The sequence below is a fragment of the Hirundo rustica genome, chromosome 1 (genome assembly GCF_015227805.2).
Source record: "Hirundo rustica isolate bHirRus1 chromosome 1, bHirRus1.pri.v3, whole genome shotgun sequence".
In the NCBI taxonomy this organism is placed as follows: Eukaryota; Metazoa; Chordata; class Aves; order Passeriformes; family Hirundinidae; genus Hirundo; species Hirundo rustica.
In genome coordinates, this window is record NC_053450.1 from 36,863,654 (window position 1) to 36,889,287 (window position 25,634).

The 25,634-nt window shown below is 37.8% G+C and overlaps 1 protein-coding gene and 1 long non-coding RNA gene across 5 annotated transcripts in view; one reads left to right on the forward strand and one right to left on the reverse strand.

Moving 5' to 3' along the window:
- The window catches only part of NKAIN3 (sodium/potassium transporting ATPase interacting 3), a 346,346-nt gene that overhangs the window by 245,113 nt on the left and 75,599 nt on the right, over positions 1–25,634 (reverse strand). The window lies entirely within an intron of this gene.
- On the forward strand, positions 8,335–12,743 carry LOC120754453 (uncharacterized). 2 transcript variants are annotated; one of them, XR_005701446.2, is made up of 3 exons: positions 8,335–8,408; positions 9,316–9,377; positions 11,356–12,743. It is a non-coding gene; the product is annotated as an uncharacterized LOC120754453 (long non-coding RNA). The 2 variants fall into 2 exon arrangements; XR_005701444.2 differs by having other exon boundaries at positions 8,351–8,525.

The window sequence follows — 25,634 nt, forward strand, 5'->3', positions numbered from 1 at the left end:
CCAGAATTTCCAGTATGAGATCGTGCAGCTGCACCGCTAGTTCCAAGAGAAAGAGCATGCACCTTCTCCAAAGGGGGCATGCAAGACAAAAGAAACACTCAAGAAAGAAAAAGAAAAAAAAAAAAAAAAGGAAAAAGAAAAAAGCTTGACAATTTCTTAGAGAATACTTAACACATTAAAAGCTTCTTTTCATCCAACTCAAATTTTGGTACTAACACATGGTCTAATTTTCAGAAGTATTCACAAGTGTCATCTACCATCTATGTCAGCAAGAACGGAATTTGAAGTGAAGATGAGGTCATGAGGCTTTAGGTTTTCTGCCAAATGCAGAAAGGTATAATGCTTAGCTTTGCTTTGCCTGCCTGCTTGGTTTGAAGGGGAGACAGGAGATGGTGTTTGCTTTTGTTGAGGCTTTTCTAATTACCTGAATAATATTAAGTACTTTTAATCAGCTAGAAAGAGTCAGAGAAATGTAAAATTTTGAAGTTTTTTTCCTCTGAGCCCCGTTGGTGACCAGCAAAGAAGGATAAATAAAAGGATAACTAAATTTTCACAAATGAAGAAAAGGTCAGTCTTGTAAATGCTTACACACCTTTCAGAAAAGGAGCTTCTGCACTGCCCTCTGCTTTTTTTCTACCATCTAGAGACCTAACTCAACACTCAGCTCAGGAGAGAGGAAATAAAAGAAGATTTTTACTAGAAGATTTTACTAAAGTAAACTACTTTACTTACAATATGAAGTTGGCAAAAGTTCATATGAAGAGAGGAACATAAACATCAATGAAAATGAAAATTTTTGTTAACAGCATTCACAAGCAAGTCTAAAGTCTGGTGACAACCATATCACTTGAATCTTTCACTTCAATAAGAACAATTAGAGGATTGGGACTACCATGAACATGTCAGTAAGTACTGAGTACCACCTTCTTTATGTAGCAATTTGTTACTAGTCCAAACTTTTAGTTTGAACAAAATATCTTCTATAATTGTGGGATTTTTAAACAATATCTCCCTAAAATTTTTCCTCGCTCTATCCATTTAACCTCATAATCCTGGTAATATTCTTTTTTTCTTTTTCTTTTTCCTTTGTTTGTTTGTTTGTTTGCTTGTTTGGGGATTTTTGTTTTTGTTTTTTGATCATCTTTTTCAAATTTGAGAATAGTTAAGAAGATATTAATGAAATTTATTGACTACATTCTTCTATTTTTTCCTTTTTCCAAAGAATATATATAAATACAGATATACAATGTTAAAAATTATTTCTAATTTTTTTCTAAACAAAATAGCTTAGTGTACCACTTATATAAAAATATTACCAATGCTTATGTTATATTATTAAATTTACATCTTACTCCTCACAATGTTATTCATATGTGCTAGTCTTGCTTTCATGTTACTCGTTAAAATAACAGTATTGCATCTCCTGATATGATGACAAATTGCAGTTCTTACATGTTCTAGCAGGGACACATCACTGGACAGGGAAAATAGTATTCACATATAAATGAGTGTTTCTTCATTTATGAAACATTCCACACACTTTCATGTTAACTTTGTCAATGCTCATTAATATTTTAATAAATTCAAATGACTTTTCATCAGTTCAAAAATTTATGAACAATGACTGAGTGTGGGATTAGAAAACTCATAAAATGGATTTCACTGTTTCTATTTATAAAAATAGTCATGGATAATGTTCTGGATATACTTGCAATCTTCAGCTCTCACTGGCTAAAGGTAGGATTTGAAAGAGTGTGCTCTTACTGCAACATCTGCAGGCACAGATGAGAGTTAGGCTTCATTTCAGTCTGCTGAAATGGTATAAATTACAATATAAAGTGAGAGAGGATCCCAGCACCAAAGGTGAAAATTACAGACAAAAGGAGGGAGAAGCACAAAATCAGGAGAATCCTGGGAATGATTCTAAGGAGTTAGATGTGCTTTTCTTGTAACTAATTCTATGCAGTCATATAATAAAGGTTGTTGTTATCCTGTATGAAGACAGAAGATTAAGTTATCTAATATCAGTCTGGGCACGTTTCAAAACTCAAGGAAGGAACCATTATTAGCAGTGGGATGAGTATCAAGGCACTCACTGATAAGGATGACAGGACTTATGAATCCTGGCACCGAAGAGCTGTGTCTCACCCACGCTCTTGGCACTCTCATCCTCTCACCCCTTCAGAAGCCTGAGAAGCCTGCCAGCTCTCCATTTTAGCATCTCTTCATTCCAATAATCGCAGAAACACTGTCTTCAAATTCTAAATAAATTTAATCAAAACCGGTGGTAACCTTTCATTGATTTGGGTAAGAACTGGTCAGGCCTTTCAACTGGGAGAAGCGTGAGGCAAGAACTTAGCATTTCTTTGTGCACTAATTGTATAATAATTAATAAAAGTAAATTAAATTAAATATAACTTAGAGAAAACCACTCTCCTGAATTATGGCTGTTGAAACATAGCCAGAGGAGCACTTTTAGGAGCCTGCTTGGCTGTGCAGTGCTGATTTAATTATGATGTTTAGACATGGTCTACTACAGAGATACCTGCTGTAACTTGCAAGCTACACCAGAGCTCAGACAGATGAGCTGATGTGTCACCAGCCAGCAAGACAGAAGTGCAGTACACCATATTGTGAATTTACATGGCTTTCCTTCTGGGGGTTGTCTAAACTCTTCCTTCCTTGGACCCAAGAAAATTCGAACCAGTGATTTGTCTGAATTCTGAAGTTTTAGAGAAATTTTGTTAAAGCTCATCCTTGCACAGTTTTTCTGCATTAAAACATTACTGTACACGACTTTGCAGATTCTCAGTGATTTGGACATTAAATCCATCAGTCAGTCTAACTAACACATCAAGTTCTAGAGTCTTTCAACCCTAAAGTTTCTTCTGACATACAGCTGTGGAGATATAACAAATAGCTACAGAATCTGCTAATGAAAGTTCAGTGTTACAATCACATCATTTTAACAAAAGTAAATCATGCGCTGAAAAAAATCCACTAAGTGCTAACTTTAATACACATTATATATTTTTCTGATCTCAGGAAACTGAATCTAAATAGCAACCCAATTTTTCTTTCCTGCTTCTGATAAGGTGGGGTTTTGGTTTTTTGGTTTTGGTGTTGTGTTTGTGGGTGGGTTTTTTGGGGGGTTTTTTTGGTTTTTTTTGTTTGTTTGTTTGTTTGTTTGTTTTTTCCCCTGGTTTTTGAGGTTTGTTTGGTTTTTTAAACTAATGAAAACAAGCAATCCTGTATTTTTTTTCATAGTGCTTCCCTGGGGCAAAGATAAACTTCACTCTTATCTGTTCTTTTGTTGTTCCTAGAGTGATTGCTCTGTTCATTATACTGTTTGATGTTGCCATCTCAGCTTTCCAGTGCCTGATTTGTTCACTTCATTCTCAAAGTTATTAGGCTCTTCATTCCAAAAATAAGCTGATTTTCTCATTTAAAAGCCAATATCATCTTTGTGTATCATAGATTTACAGTTCACAACAATAATACATCATGGGAACAGTGACTTCAAAGATTAAATTATGAAAATGTATTTCACTTGCATAAAAAGAAAATGAGTGATAGTCCCATATAAGTGAATATAGATCATTACTGCACAAAGATCATAATCAATAGGTCCCAATAAAGCACCTGAGTTGCAGCCCTCAGAAGTTCACAGAATGCTAAGAAACAAAATCTGAACTTGTGGATTATGAGATAGTGTGTGCACCCACACTGAATTTACCTCTGAGGTGGGAATGACCACGAATCTATCTCACCCACTACACCTGTGCATATGGACTCTGGAGCACAATAGGAATCAGAATGCTGTTTCTACCATTTTGAGTCATCAGACCCTTCCAAAAACAAATAGTTAAGACACCACCATTTTGGGGGGTTGTTTTAAAGTATTTCATGTATCCCAAACCACCATTTCTCAGAAGGACTTATATGTGACAATCGAGTAACAATATGGTGACTCAGCTGTATTTTGACTTGAACTTTCAAAACTGTAGATTTTCTTCTTGAAAACACTCCTCCAGACATCCTCTGCAATGGTAAAAATAAACAGAAGTCCTTAAACTCTTTCATAATATATTTTCTAATTATAAAAAGAGAATTGCTGATAAAATAAATAAAGCTAACAATCCCAAAATAAAATCTCCAATCTGCTGTTATGTGTTAACATACTGGTTTTCTTAAGTATCTTTAAATACCCACCAGAAATAACAAGGAACACTGGAATTGCCTTTTACAATGCAATCTTTATGTAATGGCTAAGTTTCAATTTCATATGGAAGAACATACAACAACCTGACAGAAAGCCACCTAGATTTGTCTTGTTAAATGCTCACCACAAATCCTACAGGATCATGAGTTCCCAAAGACTGGGGCATCAGTAAAGCTTAGAGGCCAAGATCCACGTTGCCTCCCCAGGGTAAAGAAGCTTGAGCACTGCATGGGAACTTGTTGCAACAGCTCATGCCCTTCAGTCTTTGTCCACACAGCATGCCAGTCTACTGCTTGGCTGTGCAGACAAAATCAATGCAGAAAGAAGGCCAGCACACAGTTATGGAACATTTGGAATCCCAAGAAGTCAGTATCAAGGGGTTCTCCACTACCATTTCAACCTTCTTGTAAAGACACCACCATGAATCCTCCTGTCACTTGGATCAGCAAGCTGACACTTAGGCACCTGTTGAGAGCTGCTGACTCCCAGCTAATGCCACAGTCACCCTGACCATGAACATGGGCTGAGCACGCAGGACTGGCTTTAGGCTGTGGGTGTGCAGGTATCTAAGCACACTTAGTCCTTTTCCTGTGTACTTACTAGCTCATGTTGCTCTGACATACTGTGAGCCCGTTCCGTTCAGTGAGCTGGCATCAAACTGTGATGTTGTTCATTACAGGGAGTTAATTATATGCCTTATCAGTGAACTGAACTCAGTTCCTGCTGTCAAATTAGGAGGACAATTCTGTGCTGCTCCTACTAGAAGTGGGTAGGTTCACCTTTGTTACCTAATCCATCCTGAAAAAAAGGGAAAAGAAAGGCCCCTTCTAACCCAAGCCATATGAGGATGTCAAGATGGGCAGTGGTAGGAAAATAAAGACAGCAACTGCAAATTGAATTAGAGGTTAATTCAAGAGCATGAAACTTGAAAGTCTCTTTAGAACAATGTCATAAACACTTGTTAAAGGAAAACTTGCAAGCAACAACCATCCTGCTTATCTGTGTCTCATTAAACATCTTAAATGGCACGGACAGGTCAATCATCTACAGCTGACATTTATTCAAATTTAGAAATATCCATTCTGTAATTTCAGCAATCAGAAGTATGCACTTTTACAGAAGATATGCTTTATTATCCTTTCATTTTACAGAAATGAAAGTAATTTTGTTCTGGTTTGCAACACTCATGCTGCACGCTTGCATTTCCTTTAAGGGTCCTATTCCCAGCCATGAACTCTGCTCTCCAGAAAGGATGAGAAACAGCATGAAAAGTATGAAGTCTGAAACTATTATGACAAGGTATCAAGTATCATGTTAATATGCAATGTCTGTCACAGATTAATTTTAATGCACGAGCCCTTGGGTCACATCAACATCACAGAGTTTTCTGGGTCACCAAATTAAAAGGCATGGCATCATCTCCTTTTGACACAGAAGCAGTTCATTAAAAATATTTGCAGAGATATAGCAAAGTAATCTTGGTCAGGCATATGCTTTGAAAATTATTCTTCAAGTTACGCTGGCTTGAGTAGAGACTTGAACAGAGACAAGGTCTTCTGGGAAGAAAAGTCAAACTTGAAAATTAAACTAGATTAAAGTTCTCAACTGGACTTTGTTGTCAGACATGAAGTACACTCTGAGAATGTGTAAGTTCCTGGCATATCCTGTACAGACCATAAATGCTGATTTTTTTGACGAGTTTCTGAACCTACTGTACCTCTGATTTATCATGAAAACAATGTTGGTGGCTGTTGTAATGCATTAATTTGGTTTATATTGTGTTTCATCGGATTTGTAACCATGTGGTTTGTCCTTACTCAGCTGTAACCCAACCCTGTTCCCCTCCCACTGTATCCCTGATTGGGCAGTGGTTTGTCCCTGCCTCTGGGCCCTGCCCCCTGGGGAAAAAGCCCCAGCATGGGCGGGGTCATGCTCACTCTGGCACTGGTGAGCCGCTGGGAAAGATGTCCAGCCAGGCAGGGCAGGACTCGAGAATAAAGCTGTTATATCCCACCCGGTCGGAGAGGGCAGACTCTTTCCTTTTGCCATTGGCAGCCGTCTAGTCTCATAAAGAAATACCACAGGTGGTTGTTCAAGAATGATTAAATTTTCTCTCCAAATAGCGCTCTATTCCAAGTGTCAATTTTGATGAATAGTCTGTCAAGTCATGACACAGTCAAAGGGTTGAAATGACTCCATCATCACATGGTGTTTGTCATTAAGAAAACAATTTGAACATTCTTGAGCATCACGTTCATTTGCTTCTAATTGTGAGTAGAGCTACACAAAAGTATTGGAGTTTCTTGCATTAGCTAAGCAAATTACTTGTCAACTATAATCAGAAAGGTTGCATGTTGCAGAAAACATTAATTCACTCCTTTTTATAAAAGTAGTTTCAAATATTTTTGAATGTCTAAAACAAGATAATTAGAGCTCAAGGCACTGCTACTGTCAGTCTTCACAATAACCACCAACAACATTAGCAGAAAATAAATGAGATTCTAGTGTCAAGTTACCTGAATACAAAAAATGTTGTAGCTAATTTAAAAAAAAAAAAAAAAAAAAAAAAAAAAATCAATATAACACAAGCAAATAGTGATTTCAAGTACAAGACTACGGAGAGGATGATCATAGACATCTATCAGATACCTTACAAAATCTTTACTGTATCTGAATGGAGACTGTACTTGCACATTCAGCTGTTGCACTCTTGCCTCTTACATGTCAGCAAAGGCAAACTCAAGGACTCAGTACAGAGCTCTGAAGCTGACCAGAGTTTGCAGAGAAGCTTGCCTGGTATGCATCTGACACATCAAAAAGATGACAGAAAATGTTATTGAAATATTTATTTAACTATGATGATGTTTGAGAACATTACTCAGTTTATACCAATCTCATGTGGTTTGGCCATTCTGTTTTACTTTTCTTGTTTACTCTTTGCTTGTTCCTTATGTCAGTGTCCTTAAAATTGAAAACTGACCATTTATTTATGCTAGTTGATAAGTGTATTCATAGAATTTTAACTTTGGACACCTTTAAATGTGAAAAAATAAAGAAAAACAACAACAACAAAATGTAGGTGTGTAGATACATCAGAAATTATAACTGCATACTTAAAATTTTAAAAAAATAAAGTCTTTTATTATCCATTTTTGGAGAAAGAGGTTGATATGGCATCTGAAGTCACAGCTACTCCACACAAAATCATTGTCAGTATAAACTGTGCTGCCAGTACCTTCAAACTGAGAGATACCCGGCAAGAGAGACATTGTCCATTCTTCTTGCACCCATTTCTGTTGTGCTCTGTTCTTAAGAGTCCTGATAGAATTAAAGTTTGTACGTGCACTTCATTTCATGAAGACACTAAGTCCTTGTCTGTCCTTTCACAAATATTATTTCTATTATTGTTATGATCAAGCTCCAAACACCTGTGGTGGTTTTGTTTGACTAGTTTCACTGTTCTTCCCTTAACTGATACCTATGAGTAGATAGAATAGTCTAGCAGTCACCTAGGTAGAACTCATTAATTTTGCTGATGATAAACCATAGTTATCCACACCATATTTGTTATACATCACCTAATTAGTGGTATGTAGGAGATCCCAAGGGATAAAGCATTTTCCTACATTCTTCACAGCTCTTCTCTGGCTACTGTTTGTCCTCCTCTCTCCCAAAAAAGGAATCTGCTCTACCAGATGCTGAAACAGCCCACACACCTTCAGAGAACATAATACTCAATATTTCTGAGCTTGTATGATGCTAGTTTACTAGCACAATTATAGCAGGATACTATTGCAGCATATTGAAGTCTCCATGCAATAGAGTCAATCCAATCACCTTTTTAAATTTATAAAAACCAAATAATAAAACTATCTTATCAACAAATTAATTACAAATTACGGTGGCATATCTGAAACAGAATTTCAAAAATTTTTCTTTTTACAAAGATATTAAAAAGTTCTGTTTAAAGCCATCTGTGGGAGAACATAGTGCTGAAGGCACTCTTGCCCCTGATATATTGCAGCTGTGTTAATTACCAAAGAGTGGGATCAGCCTTGCCCTCACAGCTGTGGGTGATAAAAGAGTGAGTTAGTTGGTAGAGTGGTCGGTCAGCTGGAGTCAGCTGGAGTCAGGTTGTTGTGCTGTGAGGCTGAAAGGACAGGAGGTTGTGCAAGGGGCAGAAAAGGTAAGACATTGTACAAGGGTCAGACAGGGTACGGTGGCTGTGCGAGGGGCAGGAAGCAATGCAGGAGAAAGAGCCAGAGCTGTGTGGGGCTGATCACAGGACTGCAACTTAGCAAAGGTATGGAAGACTTTTTAAATAACATGGGACCAGAACGTAGAGAAGGTGTTTTAGATAATGAGGTTCTGATACTTGAGGCCCCCTGAAGTTTTTAAAGAAGCACTCTTGAGTGCTGTGGCCATCTTGATGACAACAACACCATCTGTTTTTCATATCCAAGCTGCTTAATACTAGCTGTGGAGAGAGAATCTTAGCTAGAGTAAGACCCAAAGTTTCAGGTAATAATGATCTTAGGATTAGTGGAGCATTGGGGTAGGACCTCTGCCACAGTAGTGGATTGGAGGGAAAATATATCTGTATAAAAAAAATAGGAAAAGTAACCAACCTTCTGCAAAATTGTGGATAAAAATATGCAAGTGTGAACTTAGAAATGGTTAGAGAAGAGTTGTGGTAGTTAGTTATACTGCAGGATGTCTCTGCATCTATATGAATTCCTGCCTAGAACCTCTTCCAAACACAGGTGCAGGAATAGTAACTGAAGTTTTGAAAACTGCATTTGTAATAGTTTTTGCCTGAAGTATTTGAAGTCAGTACCTCAAAACCTGGTCTTCCTAATCCAACTGATATTTTGGTCAGAGCAATAAAGATAAAATTATTCTGTGGCTAGAATGATTTGTCTTTGCTGTTAATATGATAAACAATGACACTGTCATGGTCAATAAAACTGAGATACAAGAGTGCTATGTTCTTTTCATTAAGAGCCAGCTTAAGGCTTTGAGATAGATAATATAAGCCTGCCAGGAAGGAAGAAGCCTTATCACCTGGGTGAGGACTATGCTATTGCTTTTAGGTAAATGGCTATTGGGAAAGGAGAAGAGGAAGAAGCAATAGGCATTTGTTGGAATATAAAGGGTAAGTGAAGTAATTTCCGAAGCTCTCTGTCCCTCCTTTAGCACACCGCAACACCTCATTCACCCATTAATTGAAGGTAATGGTAACACTAGCTGACAATCTGACTTTTCAGAGTTCCTGATTACATGAAGTGCTCTGTCTGCTTTGCTCCACCATAAACACTGTGCCTAATTTGCCTCTATTTAGAGGCAGGCCTGTCCTTTATTATCTGATAAAGGAAATAATTCTGATTTCCAGGATTGCACTGTTGTCATATAGCATCAACCAGAAATGAGGCTCTACTGAAATGTAATTTGTCCAAATAGGTGGGAACAGGGTGAAGTTGTGTCATTAAACAGTCCTATCAGCATCACATGGCACCATCCAGTCAAGTACTTTGCAATGAAATAATAATCTCAGAATTACTTTGTGCATTGGAAATGCTATCTCTTAAGTCATAGGCAGTGCACTCCTGCCAAGAGTCCAAAGCTGTGGACACAGGTTTTTCACTTAATTTACTTGTTTCTAGCAAAATACTCTTGCAAAGCACAAATATGCTGTATTCAGTTATGGCATGAATAACTTCAAATGTTCAGCATGCTTCCAGATGGATTTAAGTAGTTATTTTCAGGTTCCCTACTTTGTAAGCTCTGAGACTTTCACCTTTTCTACAAATGTATGATTACAGCCCAAAGAGAGAACCTTCTCTCCACATTAGAAACTGTTCCGAGACTTTTAATAGATTATCTGAAACACAATAGTGAATTGTGCTTTATAAGTACATTTAATAGTCTGCCAGACAGGGTCTTGATAAAGAAATGTGGAGGAGGAGGTGATATAAGAAAGAGTACCAATGCAATGCATTCTTAGTTCAAAGACAAAGAGAGGTTCAAAACTGATCAAACTGTCAGACAGAAAGTCCTTTCTTTTAAAGGCAAAAAAAAAATTTATCTTTTACATAACTGATCTGTTATTAGCTTTTCTGTCTCCATGGAGACTACCATTGCTGCTGCTGATTTTGTCTAAGTGGTCAGTATGTGTTTGCATCATCACCTAATATCATGCTGACTCTCCAGTAGAGAAATTCATATTTATTACTAATTAATGTCAGTCTAGTAAAAGAAATTATTTGATTTTTCTTGTGCTGTTTTTTTTCTATTGTTGCTTCCTTTATATCATATACAAATTCCTGTGAACTTACTTTCCCTTATCTCTTTCAAACACAAATTCCAGAGCTGATACAACTGTAATCAAGAAGGCACTGCTGCTTTCACTGCAGATGATCCCCCCCTGTTTTTACTAGTATCTTCCATTTATCAAATCCTATAAAAAAAACTACATTGGCTGAGAATGTAATTTTGGCTGGGAATATGATGTCTGAATTCCTTCCTCAAAGTAGAACAGAGAAGACACTAAATATCACTGAACCTGCATTCAGTTTCTTCATAGTAAGAGCAGAAAATGATACAATATCTGATGTTCTCTAACAAATACTGTCTGGTGAACTTACAGCTGTAAAAATCAGATATTTATTTTTGGGTAGCAGTATTTACACAGTTATTTATAACATACTAACAGAATCTTAGCAGTATCCTTTCAGCACCAGCAACATGACAACTTCCTCTTTTCCTTTTGGAACAACCTCAACATACACAATAGTGACTTTATTCAAATTTTTTGGACATTCAAAAATGTAAAATAACTTGTGGAGCATTGCTTTTCATAAAGCAATAGTACTGTTTTTTCCATAGTACTGGTTTCCTCACAAGAGGGGAAAAAAAGTACAGCTCTTCTCTGAAAAGTTATAATGAGAGCCTAATGATTTGGAAGCAGGTAAAGAAAAGTTTTAAAATTTCCCTGCTCAGACTCCCCCAAATGAAACTGAAAGAGCAGGCACTACATCATCTCCTTTGGTTACCTTTTTGGATACCCAGTCCAGGTTTCCTTCCTGAAACTAACTTTCCCTCTAGTAGCAAATAATGTTTTTCACGTTTCCTAGAAACACAGGATTGGACTGTAACATGGGTGACTCCTGACATGACTCACGTTGCTCACATTTTTATCATATCTTGTCTGGACCACAGCAGTGAGACACAGATGGACGTGCTGCCCTCAGTGCTTAGCAATTGCCACCTAGTAAAGACCACTACAACACATCTCCTCTGCAGAATGTGTTACTATGAGCTAATCAAGCTCTTTTCTTGTTCAGTCTGCTACTGATTTCCATGAAATTGCAAGTCAGGTGCAAGGTCTAGTGTTATCTCTTCAAGTTTAAGAGCTTGTAACACTGCAAGGTGACAATTATGCTTAATGACAGCATCTGTGGTGGTACAGGAGAGAAGGCTGAGGAGACAGAACCGACCTAGACTGGGAATGTGGCCTGGAATTTGGGCAAGAACTTTCTGAATAGCTACAAAAATTCACAAGTCTTGCTACTTTCTCTTCCTAGAACAGAAGTTACTGCTTTGATATCAACTTGCCTGACGCATATGTTCCTTTTACAGAACTTAGTTAAATCAAACAAACAAAAACACTAGCAAGCTTCAATCACCACAGACAGTGAAATGACTGAAATATACTGCTGACCCATTGCTTCATTAGCTGAGGATAAAGGATCCACTAAGGAAATATGGCAAACATTAGCCATGTTGGCTACTGAAGAGAACTCAGATGTTGGTGATGAGCAAAAGTTACACAGAGCGCTGGCCACTCAGCTGAACTTCAAAGAAAAATGCTTAATTTCTCTGAGAAAGCACAGAACAAAAAATTTCCATTAACACAGTGGAACAGTGGAAACAAAGTATGCTCTTGCTTAACCAGGACTTTGAATAGGAAGATGTGTTTTACTACCTGTAGAATGTAACTTTTTCATGAAAACAGAGCAGAATATCATCCATTACACTGCGTAAATAATGATCTAACCCTCTGGCTTCTTACACTGGTGAAATTTTGCAGTGTGGACCAAAAATTTGTGCTGATCAAAGCTGCAAAAAACATCATCCCTCTCCTCAGGATATTTCTGCTTTCAGCCTTAGTATATGCATTCTGGGTCTCCAACTCCAAAATCACCCTCCTCCTGGGCATGTATCACTGATTTATTTCAGATCTAATGAAACAATACTTTCTGCACAGTTGTGCAGCTTAAACAGAAGGGCATTCCTCAGTTTTTCTGCTGTATCCCTTAAAAAAAAAAAAAACTGGAAAGGCTATCATCAGTTTAAACAACATCCTAGAACCTGCACTGGTTACTCATCTGAAACGTGACTGAAACCTCCTCAGCCTGATAGAATCCGTATCTCACGATTGAGCAGCCTAGTGTGATTAGTACAGATAGATTCTTCTTTACAGATAACCCACAACAGTCCCTCTCAAAATAATGCAGTTCCTTAATGTACACAGCTCTTCACCACACCTTCTAGAGATCCTTCATTGGCTCCTGCTGTTAGAAACATACTGGAGGACATTACTTGACACGAACCGTTACCGAGAAGAGAAAAAGCTGTTAAATTTACAAGCAGCACAGTGAACTCCCCTTTCTGCCCCTTCAAACAGACTCCTTCCCCAAGAGCATTCTAATCTGCACGCAAGCACTGTGCCAAGGCAAAACTGTAATAGCCCTTAACCCGTAAAAGTGATACAATATTGACAATAGGCTGAACCTCCCAAATGGAGTCAACAGATAATTAACTGATCATCCCTGACTAGACAAATTTGTTGTTTTGCTATAGATATTGTCTCTTACACATGTAAAGAGTAAAACTAGTTTTGAAGTCATTAACTTACTGGGTTAACCCATATTTCCACTACATAAGCTTAAGCACTCTTAAAAACAGACTAACACCTCAAAAATGTGTGGATCTCTCAGATGGATATTGCCTTCAGCTTCTCATGGTCTTTGTTTATTCTTGGGCTCACCATTCTCACCTTCATGCTTTCCATCAGGCTCTCTAGCTGAGGAAGAAAGAGGCAAAACTATTTTCTATGCTAATATTTTAGTAAAACAAAAAAACTCAGAAATTTCTATGTTCAGTTGAAGATGTACTTTGGATTAAAAACTAAATATGTTGGATTTTGATAATGACTTAAGAGACAGAAATGTACTAAGCTGGATGTGGCATCTCAGCCTACAAAAAACCCAGCTCAAAGAATATTTCTGGCATTTTTAAACTGTAAGTGCTTTCAGGAGACTAATTGCCCATTATTGAAGTAAACTATACAGATGAAAGCTGCACTCAGAAGACAGGAAATTCTATATGTACAACCATAAATAATCTGTATACACTTTAGTTCTGTAATTAGAGACAGCCCAGGCCTGATCATACTTTCAGGCCTTTCAAGTAAGATTCAGTCAGTTCATGAATCATGGTTAAGTTACCAACAAAAATTCACCTATGTTTTGGAAGAGTTGAGTTTTTACTTTTCTGGAGCTGGAGTCTTCAACTACACAAGAAACAAGACCATCAACCCAATGAAGGAAATACAAATTTCTTATCATATTCAACAATGGAGTATCCTTTCAGCCTGGCTTAATTAGTCTTAAATCTATGCTTCCAAGTGAAACAGTTCAAATTTCAAACCAAAATAGTTCCAGTTCCACAAGACTCTAGACTAAGGAAAAACTTTATGCTGCTTTCTGTTTGTAGACAAATACACTGCACAGGTATCAGTCTCCCAGACCTAAGACATGTAATTGAGACTCATCACAATTTTCAGTCTTTCAGCTCAGCTTCCTTTTATGCAAGCATTTAATAAAAAAAATTGCAGAGGTTTTAACATGTGCCAAACATGACTTTTAACTTGCACAGTGGATACTGCCTTTTTTTCTACTCTCTTAGTGCTGAACTTCCTCCATAACATTTAAACTATATTAAAGATTAATATCACATTCTCTTCAACATCCCAAATCAAGTAAGTAACCCGTAAGAGATAGCTTATAATCATATTTAAAAGTCTTCTTCCCTGCACTAATCTCATTCTAAAACATTAAACCTGATTTTTTTTTTAATCTGATTTATTTCTTATGACATACTATGTGTTTATTTTTTACACTTTGCTGGCTGAATCAAGATCTGTGCAATACTAGTATATACTTCTTAAGGTATTTATGTGGCTTAACTGACAGTTATTATTTTTATTTCTCCTTTGCATCATTCCTGGCGCTTTTCCTAATTCAGGAAAGACTGAAATATCAACATTCTAATGAGAAATTATTGCCATAATCAGCATGCACATTTGAGACTATTCAGTTATATGTCCGTAACTAAGCAATATATATGAAGCTGAAGGCGACCTCTCAAGCTGCTTTAATTTATCTACAGATATTTCTGAATGTAGCAAGACAAGTCATTGAATATAGGCAGACATTTGCAACTGAAAGCTCAGGAATAAAAGAAGTCCTGTCCAACAGGTCTTTACAGACCATGCTGCTGGCAAAGTTAAATACTTCTGTCAAAGCTGATTGCTGAAAAGACAATGAAGGCTTCATTTTAAAAAGCACCAGAGAAATGTCAAAATAAAGGCAGGAATGAGAGTATCAGAGAGTTTTCCTAACAATTGCATGAAAAGTTTAAAGACCAGCTGCTTCCTTTCTGAAACTCAAATCTAACTGGCTGAGTGCAGAGCTTATCCTGACCTTCTCTCAACTCATTTAATTTCCAGCCACCATTAGTGCTGTCTGGAGTCCTGTGACAGTTCCCAGAGAGAGCAGGAAAACTTTACGCCAACACTGGTGCCTCCCTCATCCCTTACAAAGCTGGCACAGAAATCTGAGGTGTGTCTTCTCTCAGGAGCACACCTGCAGGCTAAACAAAACAGTGCTAATGTCACCTGTGCTAATGTCACCTGGGCAGTGGAATCCTGATGCCATTCACACACAGTGCATCAGTAATTATGTATGTCTCATTCCTCTCAGTGCCATGACATGTACATGGAGCAAGGAGATTTTATAAAACCTGGGTTTGTGGTACAGCAGCACATCCGCTCCATTATCTTGAGGACTGGATCCCAGAACTAGAGTACCACCGTAACTGGGATTTTGGAGACTGAGGCCAATGCTTCCTGCACATTGTTATTAAAGGTCTAATCTTAAACCAACAGAGAGAATTCCATCGACTTCAGTGCATTTTCCATCACACTTTTCATAATCCCACCAACCTTGCAATACAGTTTTCAGCAATATATGAAGTAAATATGTATTATGTGTAATGTCCTTGAAAATTCAAAACCTCTTTCTTGTTCAAAATAGTTCAAATGTCTTCTAGAACAGTCTTCCCCAGATCTCAAGGTGAGAACTTGCAGTCCAGAGCTGGCCTTCCCAAAACTGTAGTATTTGACCTTTCCACTTTCTTGGACACAGAGTGAATTAAAACACTTATCCAGGCAATGGTGACAGTTCTGTGACAGCTACACATGAGAGTCAGACTGAGAAAATCTAAACATGAAATCTGAACACGAATAGAAACCCCAAACCTGTACACAGATGCATAATTTCCACAGGCTAATTCTACATTTGGATTCACATTCCTGATATCTTATACATGCAGTGTGTCACTCAGATGAAGGGAACTCAGGGAACTAATAACTCATTCAGACAAAAAAACACAGAGGGGGCTGGGAGGTGTACAAGAAAGAAGCCTGTCATGTCTTTCATTCACGGGTCTTCAGTATTTCATCTTCTCTGTTAGATTTTCTAGCAAAGAAAACCTTTGTATTATTCTTTTGCTTTTTTCCTTGCATAATGTGTAGCATCACATCAAAGGAAAATTGAAAATAAAAACCCAGGCCAAATATAATATTCAGGCTAGTTACAAAACTAGCAAGACTGAATAGGAATTGACCTGCCCTTATTAATTTTGATGTATTTCATATAAACAGCAATACTATAAAATGCATTTGAAATACTACATTATTAATTGTTGGCTTTGCATATTCCAGAGTGGATTCAGCACATTTTATATTTTAACTGTAGTTGAGATGAAGAGTGATTGGATTAGATACAATTTATGTGTAATTGAAATTAATGAATTTGCTAATGAAATATTTATAGGTGACCTTTCCCTGAATTAATTAAAAAAAAAACCCCACTCCTGTTTTGTTTAAAATATCTTTGATATTTACAGTCTGAGGTTATATTTAAATTATGTCTTTACATTAAAAAAGGCAAATAGACATCTGTTATTCCTGTAGATTGGCAAAAAAAAAGAAAAATCAGCCATATTGCAGTTTTTTCCTGCCAGGCATATTTAGTATTTTTGTCAGGTATACAAGTGCCATTCCCAAAAGTTAAAAGTCTTACATAAAACCGTTAATGAACTTGTTTGTATGTGAACAATTTATTCTCATCGTGGTCCACCCACCAATTCTAGTGACATTTAGATGTGCTCTAGTCCCGGGCATGTCGCCATTAATATTAAAGCAGCGTGAAACTAGGACACAGGCCTGTGCAGCATTAATGATATTCTTACAAAGTGAAGTATGTTACCATTGTCAGAATTAGCAATGCAGAAATACTAATGTGATTCTCCATGGGTTACAGCTACATATTCCACCTTGTTAGAACTCTGGTGTTATGATGACTACTACAAAACCCTGGCTGCAAAACACTGACCTAGCAACTTTGTAAACTTTGAAATAGCCAGAGTACTTATCTCTACCTAGCCAGATGTGAAACTATATTAAATTGAAATCAGATAGGAAAATGCATTAAAACTGCCTCAATGTATTTTAAAGCGTTGAGATGACATAAAATGATAGCATTTATTGAAGTCAGAAACCTGCATGTCTTACTCGTGCGATTAGCCCAATGCTGTTTGATGGACCACTCGTTTGAGAAAGGTGAAAGACATTTGGCCTTTAAGAGTTCCTCTCTCCCTTCTCCTGCTGCCAACAGTTTCACCTTACCTGGAATGTATAAATGAGGACTAGCATCTGTGAGATCCACAAAATTAATCAATCTCCTGCTTACCTGAGCATGAGCAAAATCTGTTCTGGAGGGCTGCACAGTTTTGATCTCGGTATTTCAGGAAAGATGTGGACATAACAAAAGGTATTAAGAAGCAACAGCAAGAATGATCAAATCTAGAAAACTTGATCAAAAGAATGAGGAGAATCAGGACTCAGCTCAGACTGAGGGGAGGCAGGATAACATTCTTCAAATAAACCAAGGGCAGTCATAAATAGAAAGGTGATTTTTTAATCTCTCTAGTTCCTCTGAATGTGGAAAGAGAAGTGATATCTTAAAAAGCATCAGGGGCCAAGCAGAAAAGATTTAAGGGGAAAATACAACTTTCCAGTTGTACACAGTCAAACAGTGATGCAGACTTTATGAAAGCTTTGTAGAATTATCACCTCTGGATGTTTCCAGAGTACATTAAGCAAATACCTATCAAGAAGTGAGTAAGCACACTTGGTCTTGTATCACACCCAACAGACAGATTGGATGGAGCCCTTCAATCCTTTCTTGCCTTATTTATGATTCCACAGACTCACATGGGATTCTTTCTAAAATCCAAGTCTCTATAGCAGTCATTTCAAAGGCCAACAGTTTGCTTTCCTACAAAGCAGATGGAACTAGCAGTGACATTATCTCCAACACATGCATATCCCAATTCACACTGGAGTACACATTATTCTCAGGATTAGAGCATTAGGGCATATTTGATACTCCCAAGGTTTTACTGAAGCAAAAATCCCTCTACCATTAGTTTTATAATAGTTAGATTTCAGAGAACACATGGCAAACACAAAGGCAAATAAAGAAGTGACAGCTTTGTGCACAGAAATAAACAGTAAAGTCTGTGCCCTGCCAAACGTGCTTTCTAGAGGACTTAATGATTACTAGTTTAGGAGGCTTCATCAGAGGGTTAGATGGATTTAACTCTTGGCAAAACATTCTATGACAACTATTTTGCCAGCTGTAAGTTATAAAAAGTGCTAAGACATATGAATATGAAAGCAAGAAGGGCCATTTTAAAGCCTTTAAGTATCCATTTATATACCTCCTGCAGTGTTTATCTCTTCATTTTCTTCTTTTATGCCTTTAATGTGTAGATAATCACTGGTCCAAATATCTCTAAATACAGTGCACTTTAAAACGGCACATTATCTTTATAATAGGAGATCTCAGATAAACAATTCTTGGCTGGTCTCTAGAGACATGGAGCTCACTACAAAGTGAAACCTAAAGCAGTGGAAACAAAACAACAAAGAACATATTACAGTCATCATTTAGATTTACAGTAACAAAGGTTATGCAATGCAGATTGACAAGTGTGGCCTTGTGTGAATAAATAAAAAGAGAAAGACGTCAGCACATGTTCTGCAATAAGTTTTCCTTACATTTTGTGGCTGGGGCTTGCGTTTTTAATTCAGCACAGGGAAACTCCAATTCCAAAGCTAGTAAAGGGGAGCTTCTACCCTACTTGCCCACTTCCTTGTTTTATTTCTTCTAGGAGATTCCTTTCACCGTGACATGGGAATTCCCACCTACAAAGATGAAGCTATAGCTCTGCTCACTCCCTCCCCCTCTCTCCCTTTCCCTCAGAGCAGATAGTGCAGAAGCCGGAAAAAAGAAACCTGGTTTAGGGGAAAATGGAGATCTGCATGCAGAACCATGACAAAATGTATTTTTACATATAACAGAAGACTTTGAACCTCCACCAAGGAGAATAAAAAATGTATTCTATTCAAACACAGCCATTAACTGAGAGGGAACACTGTCAGATTTTGCAACACCCTGGACCAGCAGTGTAGGAACATGGCAGGTCTGCGACCTCAGGCAGGATTACTGATACTTCTGAAGTCCTCCAGCTCCAGAGTTGCACCATCAGTAAGCTGGGAGCCCTGAGATATCTGTCACAAGGGTTGGGGGTGGAATTTGGAGCCTCCTGCTCCAGAGCCAGAGTTGAATCTACAAAAGCCCTCTTTGGAGTTTGGGCTCTCCCCGATTCCCACCTTCCCAGCTCAGGAAGCAGACTAGAGGCTTAAAATTAGAGGCAATGCATCTAGGACAGCTACCTGGAAATTAGAAAACTCAGAAGGTTCATACTTGCATTTTACTGAAAGTCTGTAAATGCATGTACATATTTAGACTTCAATAAAGTGGTGCCTTTGAAGACAAGGAGTTCCTGCCTGTCTCTAAATGTGGTTAATCATTACAGTAGGAAATAAGTGATCAACTGAAGACTTGGCCACTTGCTCACTATCAAAATACAAATGAAATCACAAACACAGCACTTCTCCAGTATTACTTTCTCTAGCTGCCCAGACACACTGCAGCAGTCACAGGACAGATAGAATAGCAATTGCTAAGAAATTAGGATATGGAAGTGTTTATTTGTAGATTTCAGCTGCTAATCGATAGTTTTTACTGCATTATCATTATGCTGAGACAATATAATAATAACTATATTAAGAAGCATTCTATCTGTATTCCCTGTGTTTGAACAGGTATTGACAGCCTGAATAATGCAGGAGAGTCCTCCTTTCCCTCTCTTTTGTAAATCTGTTCCTTGGAAATTCTGCATCCATCAGTGTTGTCATGGTGACAGCCCCATGAGTCCATCTACGACCTCCCAAGACACTTGGCACCTACCCGTAATTCTGCAAAATCCACATCAAAGAGAACTAAAACTAATTACCATATGGATTTGTAATTATTATTTTAGTAATTTAATATATATTGGAACATACATGTGGCCTAAGGGACTGAGCATAGACAAGAGGGTGAAGAGATTGAATTCTGCTCTTGGGTTGGCTGACTAGTTGGGCAAATTTGAGTTTCACAGGTGCTGAACACTTAAAACTCACCATGACTTCATGTGGAACTCTAAATGCTCCATACTCCTAAAGTCCTCCACGCTCTCTGTCCTTAACTCTCTGGCCTTTCAAAATACTCATTTTCGCAAATAATTTTGTAGTTTCTATTACAAATTAACTACACAATTACACAGTATTATTTTTACCCTTAATAAAGCACAGATTGTATAGCAATATAATCCACATTTTTATTATTTTTCAGAGAAGCATAATGTTCCCAGTCAGAAATTATTTTATTTCTTTACCAATACCAAATCTTTAAAAAGAAAATGAGAAAGCTTGGAAACTTCTTTTGCAAGGCACAGATAATTCCTTTCCTAATTACTGTGCCTCTTGCCTAATGAATCCTTACTTCATTAAGTCTGCTCTGGGGCTAATGCACACCTGAAAGGATAAGCTCTGTTAGATTTTTGTGCCTATGTATAGAATCCTAGATTTCAGCTGAGCTAAACTGATGAAGTGATAGTACTGTACCTGCCTAGGTGATTTTTAAAGAGAGGATTTACAAAGGTGGGGAATAAAAGAGATATTGTAGAAAAGTGAAAACATGCCTGAAAATAAGAGGCACACTCAATCAGCCAGGTTATAGGTAAGCTGTGGGCAAGGCTTTCCTGAGCTCCTTAAAAGGTTTTAAGGAACATTACTATAAGCACCCTTAACATAAGGATCGTATGTGTATATATATATATATATATATATATATGCATGCATGAAGCAGTTGGATCATGGAGATTAAATATTCATGAAGGGCAACATTCTTCATTACTCATGTCCATGCCATGTGTTTTAACAAAAACAGCTTTATTGCTATGTCTATAAATTCATCCTGTCAAGATTACCTGAGCTAAGGCAGCTCCACAGCCACACTTAGGTCTTCCTATTTCCTCAGAAGCTAAATACTCCAACCAATGAAAATGGTGAATTTCCTGAAACAAACTCAGTCTTCTTTCTCCTGCACGGCTGCAGGGATTTGCAACAGTCCCTCACCAAGACGGCACACCACACTGTGCAAAAGGTAAGGCCAGGTGCTGCTCCGTACAGCTCTGCATCTCAAAACATCACAGCCTCCCACTTGTATGCCAGAAGACCAGTTCTGCAGTTATATAAATCCCTGTAGGTCAATGAGAAGATTTCAGGACTTGCCCCTCAAAAGATTCCTACCCACCTCTTGCCAGCAGCGTAATGTGGCACCTCAGCTTACAGAATGACAGACTGCATAAGGGCCACAGTGGGTCCTAAGATGAACCATTCTACAGGATCTGAATCCAATTACTTTCTTTAATAAAGACAGACTTGCGAGCTATTCCTACCACTGACTGTTGTTTAATCATCATGGAGTTAATTAGGTCAAACCAATAATCAATCCACCACCGTCCTCCCTGTTAACACCAACGGTCTGTGGTTTCCTGTGGAACGCAATAAACGTGATTTGAAAGAAAGGGAGTTCACTGCATTAGGAAGGAATATTGTGGTGACTCAGAAGGAGTTAAGGTGTAGTGCAGGTGAGTTGAGAGAAGGTTTCAACATGAGTTAAGTTAGTACTAACCACGTCTCTAAACATCCTCGCCTAATTTTCTGATAGTATTCCTCCCATCACTCAGAAGGATCATGCACATAGCATGAGCTGTCCAGACTTAAGAACTGCTATAGCAAAAGGCTCAGGTAAATTACTTTTAAATTTAAGTGAGAGGTGAAAGGATTTGAATTCAAAATCTATATTCAATTCTCCATTACGCTGGTGTAAATCCACAATAGCGCTGTCAGAAAAGTTATTTCAGACTCATACTTGCTTAACAGTGATAAGAATCCAGTCTTGTCATTTGAATTCAGTTAAAGCCAGATATGGAGCTGTGTGCTTTTTTTTGTTACTAACGGATTAAACTATGTCAGGCTTTTTACAATGTAGTGCCGTTTCACATTGCCGACTTAAAACATGATATAAAAACATTCAGTGTATCTCCAGTGCTCTTTCCTTTTAATTCAAAATATATGCATTACTCACACCAAAAGTTTAATTGAAGTCCCTGGAATGCAAAGGAGTTACTGACATCGCATATGTAAGGCTTAAGATGTAATAGAAACAGGAAAGCTGTCTAATGTAATATATGAGAAAGGTAAGGGAGCCAGGACTCCAAAACACTCACCAGTTGGGACCAGAACCCACAGCAAAGTATAATCACTTCACTGGGAGCCCAGCCTGCTCCCCTCTGTGCTGCAGGTGTTCCATTAGTGAACAGTAGAACTCAGCAGCACAATGTGGTGCAATCCAACAGACATATCTGCCATTTATTCTGAAGCAAATGGGTTAAAAACTATTCATACCCAGGAACTCTTCTCAGAAACAAAACATACAAATGGGAAAGCAGCAACCCACCACATGTTCCGTATTTCTCATCTGCCAAAGCATCAGTCTATTCAGATAGAATTGGGAACTGTGATCACACTATTCCATTTTGTTCATTTCTACTGAGTGCCGCACACATTCAGCTGTTTCCTTTTCTTCTGTATGTCTCTTTTGTCTCTACAACCTCTTCTACAGCTTTCAAGCTGGCAAACCTCTCTGTAGGTCCTTAATGCAAACATAACTCACCTATTATGCCTTACCTGTTACTCCACGAAAATATCACCAGTGAATAAGAAATCAAACTTTTTGGCAGCTAACTAGAAATATTTCATGGTGTATCATTACAAAGGATCAATGCATGTTTCCCATTTATTTCTAATCTAACACTTTAAAGATTATAAGCACACATGAATCATAACAAAGCTCAAATAGGGAAACTCTTATTAAAAAATGGGGCTCCACCATTCACATTGACAAACAGTCGCAACATTTTGACAAGTCGTCAGGCTGGGCTTTTTCCTCAGTATCCACCCAAGTTTCATGCTGGCCTATTAACTTTAATCACTTGCTGGACTCCATTTAATGGTTCAATGAATACTATAAACTGGTGCTTTTCGCTGCATAATCAAGAGGTTCAATAAGCAGCATAACTTTTTTTAACTTAATATACTGTTTCTGAAAATGTTATAAATGTTTCAACACTTTCTTTATGAATAAAACTTCATCTAAATTATTTTTAAACTAAGCTTCATGCCTTTCACCAGACTTCTGAGTATATTACCTGCTCCCAACCATGCCAGATCTCAATTCACTTTCACTGTTCAAGATGCATATCCTTAATAAGAATAAAGAGCTTAATCCTGTGAGATACTGAGAGACTAAGCTCTTCTTTTTCAGCCTCTTACCAGCATACTCAAATTGCACTCTCTTTGGAGTCATTCATTCTTTTCAGGGATCAGGTTCTATTTCCTGAAAGTCTGATGGGTTTAGGACTATAATTAATCCTACAGTACACTGAGTACTAAAATCTACACTGCTTCATAACTCCCATTGCAAAGAAAAAAATAATTTACTTCAGCCAACCAATTTCATAGGCTTCTAGGAAAAAAGTGCATTTATAATGCATATTCTTAATTAATACTTTCTGATTCAGACAGATCATACATATTTTTCTTCCACCTGAACAACTATAATTCCTCTGCACATTCGCCCTTGGCTGGAAGTCAGAGAGAAATTATAAAACTCATAGAAGAAAGATACAGAAACAAAACTATTACTGCACTTACAAGAGCCAAAGAAGAATAAAATTAAGTGAACTGAACTTTAACATCAAAATCATGGTAAAAAGGCCATTTCTTGGCCACTTTAAAGTTAAGGTGATGAACAGGTAATTATAGTAAAGCTGCTCAGAACCAGATCCTCAGGTTCTCATCATGAAAACTACAAACCCAGAAATTTTAACTTATCTAGTTGATCAAGCCCTTCCTCTTTGTTAAGGTGGCCAAGCCTTTTTGAAAGCTCCATAGTTTCCAATGGTCCTAAATTCATGGTAAGTAATCTGGAAATCGTAAAATCGTCAATTTAAGTGGAGCATCTTTGTGCCTCCAGCCTCCCTGTTGTGAAGCTTTGATTCAACTGGAACTTTGCTACGAGCCAGGGGCCAAGATCCATCCAACATACAAATACCCAGCTTTGCCAGCCTCAGCTCTCTGATCACACAGCAGCAGCCCCCAAGTAAGGGACTGAATGCTGAACACTCCACGAGGCAGCCCTGAGGATCCTGAATGATTAAAAAAACTTTCATATCAGTGGGACCAGAGTGAAATTTAACTGAGATAGAATTACTGACTATTAAAGGTAAAATTTAGGTATTTCCTGGTGTGCAAAGGTTTATCATTAGGTAACATTCAGCCTGTAGGAGTTCCTTGACTGGTAGTCTTGAAGACCAAAGAGCTCCTCACAGGCACAGAGTGGACACAGGACAGAAAAAGGGATGGGAGTTGAAGTGTGCAGCATCACTGACCTGTTTCCACATGTAAGAACCAGACTCTGAAATTCACAGAAACTGGATGAAGACTGCTTTTAGCCAAGCTGATGTGGGCATTCAAACATCAGCAGAGGACTTGGACTGTCTCAGTCATTGAGCAGCCATGAGATACTAGCACTTTTTATCACTTTTACAGCAGCTGGACAAGAGACAGCAATCTACAGATAAAGGGCTACAAGTGACTTAATGTACACATTAAATATGTCTTATTTAGAAGCACTGAAGATCAATGAGTAAAATGAAAGTGAAAAGATAAAACTGCTAGGTGACAGTTTTACTTAATCAAAGAGCCTCTGGGGCCTGCAGAATTACGTCAGGGTCACTGAGATTTATTTTCTTCCTCGTTTATTTAGACAGATCTATTTTGCACTGTTCGTACAGAGACTCCTTGTATTTACACTAAACAAAAGCTGTGTTAAAAGACAAGGGCAAAGGTCTCATACTAACAGCCCTAGCCCATGGCTGGCTGTCAGTCTCTGCTCCTCACAAGCTTGCTGGTTTTAGATTACTTGCTGATGCAATTCAGATATCAAGCATAGCTAAATCTAAAGGAAAACAAGTCTCCCTCTGCAATGACAACAAGGGAATACATAATGCTAAGTTTAATTTGCGTTTAGGCACCTCACACATTAAATGTAATAAGTTGTTCTGAATCTAGAACAACTAGATCTCTAACTGCAATGTAACAGATCTAGATCTGTAATTACCCATTGACTGAAGAGTAAGACTAGGCTTTTCTTGCTGAAGCACTTCAGCTACGTGTTAAAAGTAAGACTGGATGAAATTTAGGGTATAGCACAGTGGATACAGAAGTGGACTACCAAGCAGAGATGCCAGCTCAGATCCCAGAGCAATGTAAATCCATTAGCTAAGAGTCTGATAGTTAACAGTCTGTGAAGTGGGAACAACTGCATTTCCTTATTTCACAGTGCTATTAAACTATACATATGAAAAATTATTCAAATTTTCAGTCTGTGAACATAAGAAGCTTCAAATCACTGTATGTTGCAAAAGAATGTTAAAGACAATATTTAGAACTTTAAAAGCACTTGAATTAAAGGATAATCTTGGA